The following is a 9,643-nucleotide window of genomic DNA, read 5'->3' as shown; positions in this document are numbered from 1 at the left end:
ATTATCACAATAGTAATGAATAGTAATCTGCACACATAAATACAACGTGATATCGAGATGCATTTGCTGCGATAATCTCGCGTCATTTAAATTTGTTATTTTATATTATGTTTGAATGAGAAATCAAGTGGAAAGTTATATCTATAACTGTATTGTAATTGTATTGTAGAGATATTTAGATTTTACACATGTCATTAAGGTAAAAATAAAAACTGATAGAAAATTTAGAATAAAATAATATTTAATTTATACAATCTTCAAATTTGATTGCATGTGCTTTATACATATAAAAATCATAAAATTTGAATAGAAAATTTCAAGAACAAAATACGGTCATATATTATGAGTTCCAGAATATATAATTATTTATGAAAATTAACTAGAATATTAACTAGAATATTAACTAGAATATTATATAAATAAATCTTGAAATATATAAAATATTCTTGAAACTAATAAATGTAAAAGAAATATCTTTATGAATATTATGATAAAAACATTTATAAGTAATCGCATTATTAAAAGTTTTAAAATTAAAATATAACAAATCATAACAGCACTTTCATTTAGCTTTATCTTTTACATTATACAATAGATTTCTTTTTCATTACATAATTGAAATAATTTTAAAATATCAAAAAAATATATTAGCTTAATATACAATGAAGTAGATAGGCACAATATAGATTAATAAGACAATAACGTAATAACTTTAACTTTTTTACTATTGTTTTACAGAAGTTGAACTTCGTTGAGCGATCAAAATCGACCAAATATGAGATAAACATAAAAAAATTTATTAAAATATCTATAAATACAAACGTACCTCTGGTAAAATTTCTTTTCCCAAAATTTGTGACTAAATGTTATCTGCTGTAATCGATTGCATGTAGATTTAAGATTCTCGATATCCTCCATGCTGATGTTTTCGTCCTCCAAAATTGAAGCAATTATTTCATCGGGCAACTGTACTATCGTAGCCATCGTAAAAAATTCACGAAAAATTCACGAATTTATAAAAGAGTAACGATGTTATATTTTCTTTCGCACCACTATTTTCGTTTATATACTTATATATATGACTAACATGTATCACGAATGTGAGCGCACAAATTTTACTCCTGCTTGTAGCACAGTCGCAATGCGTCTACAACATGCACTTCGGTCGACGTAGTTCAGACTAAAGATGCATTTTGTGTAGAAATGACTCACAGCGTTTGGTTTATCAATAAGGGACAAAAGGGATATCCGACTCGCTCCTGATTGGTCAAAAAAATCAGAGGAGTAGGTATGTATGATAAATTCTTTGGAGAAAGTTTCTTTTCAACCATTTCTTTTCACTTCTTGAGATTTATGGTTTTATGGTCTTATTCCAATGTTTTATTTAATGGAATTGTTTGTTCTTTTGACCGTTATTTATATATGTACTGCGATCATATTTTTCATACTAGGATTATGATCTTATCAAAATTTCTTGCATTTTAATTTTTATTATTCTTATATTTTATTATATAATTAATTATTTAAGAAAAATTAAAGAAACTAATAAATGAATCATCGCGCAATATGCGAGGATTACAAGGAATCGTCGAAATAAACTAATAAGTAAGTATTCGCAGCTTGGCTTTGCACAGTAAACTTTATAATAAAAGTTTTCAATTTTAGTTTACGAATATAGGAACATTGAAATCTATATTTTCAATCTTCTTTTATTCTTATCTTATCTTTTTCTTCAATACAGATAGAAGAAAAAACAACTTTATCTCTTATATACAAATACAGCAAATACTTCGTTGACTTATAGGTTTTGAAAGATTTTTTATTTGAAAGAGAGAGAGAAAGAGAGAGAGAGAGAGAGAGAGAGAGAGGATCTTTTTAACTTATATTCTATTCTTATGTTATATATATATTATAATAATCTAATTTATATAACATAAAATTTTGATTAGAATCTTTTCCTCATTGTTCTGATTATTAACCATCGAATTTTTCTAATATTCGTGATAAAAGTATACATTTACATTGGCATACACGCCACTGTAATGTACAGCACTTCTTACCGTATAATTATTATTAATCATAAAATTATTACTGTATATACTCGATAATTTAGTAATATTATATCTGTATTACTTCGCTTTAATTTTTATATTCATAAGAAGAAAGGCCTTTCCCCTTTTTTACAACATAATAGTTTGTTTTTTATATTTTTTTTATATTATTAATTGTGCTGAGGAAGGATCAAAGACGATCCGAAACGTTCGTTATTTTTGTAGTTTTTAGATTTGAAATAAGCAACAATCAATAAGAAGAAAGTGTTGTTTCTTTCCCTGCGCCCCAATTACCGCGCAGTGGCTCTTATGCCAATTTTGATTTAATTTTTATTTATTTATTTGAGCCAAATCCCTAATTATTAATTTTATATTAATGAATGATATTCGACATAATGTATAATTCGATTAATTAGTCGTTTCTTTCTACTCTTCGCCTCGATAGATAAGCATAATCCTATCTCAAATAACAGAGATTTACTGACAAAAAAAAACGTAATAAAACGATAAAACGGAACAATCAATAAAACCTTACTCGAGACTAAGATAATTTTATTTTAAATATACAATCTTCGTTGAAAGTCAGAAAGAGACATTTTTACTTTTCTCTTTCTAGATTTTCTAAACTTTCCAGACTTTCTCTTTTTATTATGTTTTTAATTTTTCTTTTGTCTTCGCTTAAAAAAACTGTAAAATTCTGCATTTACTAGATGTTTTAATGAAATTTTATATTTACAAAATATTTTAAAATAGCAGAATCTCTACAGTTATAATTTCTATTAAATAGAATTTTTTTTAATGGATAGAATATCAAAATTTTTTAGTTATAAAATATTTCAGTATTTTAATTTTTTAAATTTTCTAATACACATTATATAATAAATTACATACAATTAAGTAACGTATAGTTATTTGCATTATAATTTTTTTAAAAATCTTTATGCAAATGTGACTTTATCATTATATTAAAAAAAAATAGGTAACTCAAGAAAATTCTGTATATATACAAACTGTATATTAAAACTACTCTGTAAAATAGAAACAGAACAAAAATCCACTTTTTTAAAATCAGTTTCTTTAAAATTGCTTTGTATATAAAAATATTTATAGCCTCGACATTTTTGTATAGGATTTTCGTCTTGAAATGTTCTAACGAATCTGTTAATAAGAGAAAGTATGGTAATATTAAGTTTATGGCATTCTGTATATATATGGTATTTCTACCTTTTACCTCGATGCGAAAACAATGGAATGTAACGGGACGTGTCATGTCAAAGCACGTTGTGGATTTGTATAATGAATAGAACTGTTCGGGGCATGTGCCTCCAGATTACTGTAGAATGCAGCATTGTAGTCTTTCTGTTTGGCTTTGTGCCTATTGCGAAATTATATATTATTACCCGACATTCTTTAACAATAACATTAAACTCACATTGAAGATGGACCATTTTTTAGTCCATCCGCTTATATTAAATAAATTTCTAATATAAATAAATTTTATAATTTCTCTCTCTCTCTCTATTATTAATATTACCTGATATTACATATTAATCAATCATCGTTCATCATCACCGTCCATTGTCGCGCGCGCGCGTCGCCACTTATATTGCAATATAATAACAAATATTCTTTAATACATTTGTCAAATTAATCCCCATCGTACCACATCATGGTTTTATCACAATCCATTATTGAAAATGAAATATAATATAAAATATTCTAGTTTGTGTGTTTCTAAATATCAAATATTATAAATATTAATAGTTACATGTTTTGTAAAATTTAATTATAAAGGAATCTTTAATATACTCCAAAAGAGTAAACCTTCACCAATGTAGCAAAAAAAAGAAGTTAATTATAAACAAATATATTTAACTTTTTTACTATTGTTGAATTGTCAAACTGTATGCGATCTCCGCGTTAATTATTATTAATAATATGACGTTCGGCCTTGGCCTTGACGTATGCGAGCTATATTTACATAGGTGACGACATTGTATCATTCACACGGCGACATTCCAACGGTAAAGTAATGATACGAAACTTCGTATTATTGAATTGAATTCTATTCCCAAATGCGATTGCGATTAGTAATATATCGAAATATAATTCGCTACGACTGTTACAATTAACAATTAATTAACCTAACTCTTAATAAATGACATGAAACTCTATAGCGACGATAAATTCATCGAAACGCGATTCTTTATAATTGCAAATAAAAATTGTAAAGCGAAAGGAGCAAAAATTACAAATTTTGTTACAATATTTTCCGATTATCGAACTTTACTTTATAATAATTATTTCTCTAACATTGTATAGAATCAAATTCGATTTCGCCCGATGTTTTAAACTTTCCTAAATTGCAAGCATATGTATTATATTAATTAAACCATTGCTGTATCATCACTTTACATTAGTTTAATATTTCAATTTTACGATTCGCGTTATTGTGCATATATTATACATCGACAAATAAAAATAGCATTAATGTAAGAATCAAGTGGTGTATGATTTTAGATTCGTTTAAATGTCGAGCGAATTGTAATATTTTTTGTGTTCCTTTCTTATAATATAATAAAATACGTATCTCGTATTATTTTGCGATCGGGAGTTCCATGCAAAGTGTCTCACGGACACTATCTAATTTACACGGATCTAATTTAGTCATATATAGAATTATTGCTTACTAGATTTCGAGTCTTTACTATAATCATATTTAATTATAATATAAATAACAACGAATTTAATGCAATGAAACAGGCACAAAATTAAATTAATAACATAAATTTTCTTTTCGACAATTGTTTTTGAGGGGGTTTAACGATAAATATCGATTAAATTATTGAAATCACTAATAAAATATAAAATTAATATAAAAAACTTATGAATAAAAAAGTACCTTTTGTATCTTGTGAACCGAAAAAATTGTATTCTCATCTTAAGAATATGCTACTTATCTTTATAATATATTCTACTTAAATAGGCACCAAGAGGATCCTCTTAAATTAAGAGGAAAATATTCTAAAGGAATATTCTTATTAAATATTCTTATTAGATATTCTTAACACACAGAGAAAAATGTTTCTTTGGACTTAATAAATTTTGCTGAAGTCAAATAAATTTAATTATTGGTCTAAAAGTTCTTATCCGTCTAATTTCAAATAATCTGTTTAATATTCTGAATCCCAACAAGGAATCCAGATTATTAAATATATTATTTTAAATTCAGTTCGAAATTAAACTGATAAGTAGTGATGTCAGAAAGAGGATGCGGCTCAAATGCACACAATCAGAGAACCTGTGTGTGAGCAACGGCCTTTTTTTCGCATCACTGCTAAGAGAAAAAAGTATACTTTAGATCTTATGTTAATACACGTCCTTTATATACATTTCATGATAAATATTGAATACGAGAAAAGTTAAGAATGGTGGCAAATGAAGAAACATGTGCCATTGCACTGCATGCATGTCGCGCACGCGGAAATCGAGTTGCGGCGCAAAAGTCACAAATTAAGAATATATTCTTATTCATTAAGAATATTTATTAAGAGGACTTATAAAGTATACATGCAAGAATATAATTTTTTCGGTGTAGTATTTATTTTTCCAAAAATTGCTATTCAGTATTATCTGTTGCAATCTATTACACGTGGCTTTAAAACTCACTATATCTTCTATGAGAGCGAAGCGTAGCACAGTAGACAGCGCACTAGTTTACAAAGCCAAAGGCCCCGGGCTCGATTCCCGGTGGAACCGAAAAATTGTATACGCTCGCTCCTCTCTCGGAAGGCAAATGGCAAACCACTAAACATTATTTAGTATATTAAATTTTACCACGGTTCTGCAGAAATATTTCTATTCAATTCATCCCAAACGAAATAATGTTTGCTCCCAGAAATTGTCATAGATATTATTATGTCTCCAAAAGGAAAATTGTTCCAATGGGACCGAGAATATTCGATGCGCAGGTTTATTTTTCTTAAGGCGAAATAGTATTTCTTGCACAATACCATCTAACCATGTATCTATGACCGGATATGAAACATGTGGTAGAAAATATTGCACCATAATAACAAGTTGTTGTTCGAAAAGCTGCTTTTCTCTTGGCTGATTTCTAAATCTTATTTGCTCGAAGAGAAATCGATATTGTCTTAGACAATGGAAAATTAGGCCAAAATAATAGTTATTTTTTAAATTTGAACCGGGTTTCCTATATAAAAATTTCCATATTAATTGTAAAATAATTATTTTAATTTGTAATATTAATATTATTTAGTATATTAAATTTTACCACGGTTCTGCAGAAATATTTCTATTCAATTCATCCCAAACGAAATAATAAACCATAGGATGTTTAGCTATAAAATATAGATTTCTTTTTAATCCTTCTTTCTTAATTTTTGATATATTACGATCAGACATTAATAATATATAATATTGTAGCATTTTCATACACCGATTTCCTTCATCTATATCTTCTTTAAAATTTAAATAGTTAAGAGTTCTCTGTATTGAGACTTTCTTTGTTTTGTACATTTTCACAGCAGTAGGACAGCTAATATTTATGAAAAATAAAAAAAATATTATATAATAAATCTTGAAACATATGTATATAAAAATATGTACTTATTTAAATATTATTATGTAAATAAACATTTGTGCAAAATCGTATTTTGTTGCATTTTGTATTGTAGCACTTTGAAATTGAAATATTAAAAAATGTAATAACATTACAATTTTATGTTTTATATCATAAAATATATATATTTTTCTCCAGAAAATGAAAATAATAAAAAAGAATAAGCTTGTAGTGCAACAAAAAAGAAAAATTTTTTTGGAATAAAAAAAAATTTGGAAAACATATTTTGTATAATTTAAAATAATTTATATAAAAAAAGTATTCTTAAGCATGCATTAATCAAACACAATAATAAAATATAGAATAATGTTATGTTCATAATTTAATAATAGAACCTAGGTAAAGAGAGATTGAAATTCTAATTTATAATAACAAGTCACAAATCACTAATACATTAGCTTTCTCTATCAAGTAGCGCGCTGTTTGGAATTAAGCAACGAAGCTTATCATCGACATATAGTACTGGACGGAGGAACCGAAATCGTTGACAGATGTAGAAAGAGACAAGACAAGGGTAGTAGCGACTCATGAAGCTACTGAGCCATGAGATACTTCAAAATTTTATATATCTCATCTGTGTCTAACCCACTCAATTTGCACAATAAACAAGCAGAAACCATATTATTAATTATATAATATCACTGTATAGAATATTAGTTTTACATGCTGTTTTTGCATATAGCATATGTATAGAGTAATGAAGGTCCCAACTTATAAGAATACGGTACTGTTCTCTTTCTCCTTTCAAACAAAATTCAACCAATGAAAAGAGACTAGAATGAGAGATCCGTGCTCCCACATCTACTTTTCTCTTTCTGGGTCTCTCACGACATGAAAGAACAAAGAAATTTTGCCACATGCTCCGTCCAGTACTGTATGTCGATGCTTATTATGACTTTTCGATCTTTTAAATGCATTAAGATTATTGCTTACTAAATTCCGATCCTTTACTATAATCGTATTTAATTGTAATATAAACAACGAAATTAATACAATAAATCAGGCACAAAATTAAATTAATAACATAAATTTTCTTTTCGACAATTGTTTTTGAAGGAATTGTTGTTGTTTAACGATGAATATCAATTATTTTAATTATTGAAATCAATATTAAAATTAATATAAGAAACTTATGAATGAAAAAGTACTTTTGTAAATATTTTCTCTTCCAAAACTTCTCGCTCAGCGTTATTTGCTGGAATCTATTACACATGGCTTTAAAACTCACTATATCTTCTATGCTGATGTTCTTATCTTTTAAAATTATAATTATCACTTCGTCGGGTAAATCTGTTATGGTAATCATTCTAAAAAGTTCAATGAAAAACTCACAATATGATTTGCTTTTGTACCACTAATTTTGTTTATGTACTTATATATATATATATATATATATATATATATATATATAACGAATTACGAATCTAAGCGTAAAGGTTCACTTCTAACTGTCGGGATGCATCCGTAAAGTGTCGTCTACAATGGGAGTAATATCGGTGGAGTAAGGCGTAAGATTAGGAGTAAGCGAATGGTTTTTTTCCATTTCGCCTTACTACACTGATAAAACTGTCTTACTTCCTACTCTGACATCTTATTATATACATTTCGTAGGAAGTAAGACAGTTTTATCGGTGTAGTAAGGCGAAATGAAAAAAAACCATTCGCTTACTCCTAATCTTACGCCTTACTCCACCGATATTACTCCTATTGTAGACGACGCTTAAGACCTCCGCTACAATGAGTCGTAAGTCGTAAGTCATAAGCAAATTAACCAATCATAGTTGATTATTTTTGAAAAAATCGACTATGGTTGGTCAATTCGCTCACGACTTACGACTCATTGTAGCGGAGGCCTAACGTGCACTTTCTTCTATGCGGACAAGACTGAAAATACATTTTTTTTAATGCCGGAAATATTTCCATGCGTTTAGCTTGACCAATAGAATGGATAGAATATACAATAGATTTGTTTCGATTGGTCAGTAAAATTAATGAATAGAAGGAAATCTCACGAACTCTTAGAAAATAAAATTTCTAGACAATCCTTGTAATAGTTCTAGAAATTTGATTTTCTTCTAATATTATTCTAATAAAATTCATGGAATTTATGACTGTCAGAGTTGCCCATTGTTTCTAATAAAAATCATTGGGAATTTTAATCGATATCTTGAACTTTGAATAATTCCGTTACATTTTGCAGAGTTTGTAATTCTTTTCTTTCTCACAATCTATTCTAAACACAAGAAAATTATAAAAAAATCAGAAAAGAACGAACTGAAATTTGCAATCAAGTTTCAATCGCTCGAAAGTAACGTATAGTTTTAATCAGAGATAAATGTTCAAAAATCATAAATCAATAGAATCATAGAGATTATGGAGTTTTAAAACGAAATCATTGCATTCTTTTAAAAATAAAATCCATTTTACAATCTAAAATGAAATTATTGAAGAAAAAACTATTATTATCCACTGATATTATAATTATAATTCCACATTTGATAGACGACCTATTGACAGGTGGAGACAGATTATTCATTAATTGTGAGAAGTAAATAAAATATAAATATTATTATGCATTAGAATCACTCAAAATATATGTATATTTATTCAGAAAGTCAACTTCACGCAATATACATATACACTCTGGCAATTTCAAAAGAGTATATGAATGTTTGCAATTACATTAGCGCTTCGAGCTCTTCATAAATCATTATCAGTATCAAATAAACGTCTCCTTATATATCAAAAATTCAAAAATCTCGCATTTTAAAAAGACGCTTTCTTTCATAGAAGTCATAGGAAACCTTCAGTAAATTTTTTATTCGCGTTACATTTTTCTAATTAGTCATCGGAACACGTAAGCTGAAGCCGGGGATATAAATAAGAGAGAGAAAGAATATCTATTCAAGAAAGAGAATTACGCCTGAAATCATACCGATATTTTCACGCT

The sequence above is a fragment of the Camponotus vicinus genome, unplaced genomic scaffold, assembly GCF_025532165.1.
Source record: "Camponotus vicinus isolate PSW18456_S1 unplaced genomic scaffold, iyCamVici1.0 SCAF_1, whole genome shotgun sequence".
Classification (NCBI taxonomy): Eukaryota; Metazoa; Arthropoda; class Insecta; order Hymenoptera; family Formicidae; genus Camponotus; species Camponotus vicinus.
Note: the sequence above shows the minus strand (reverse complement) of the source record.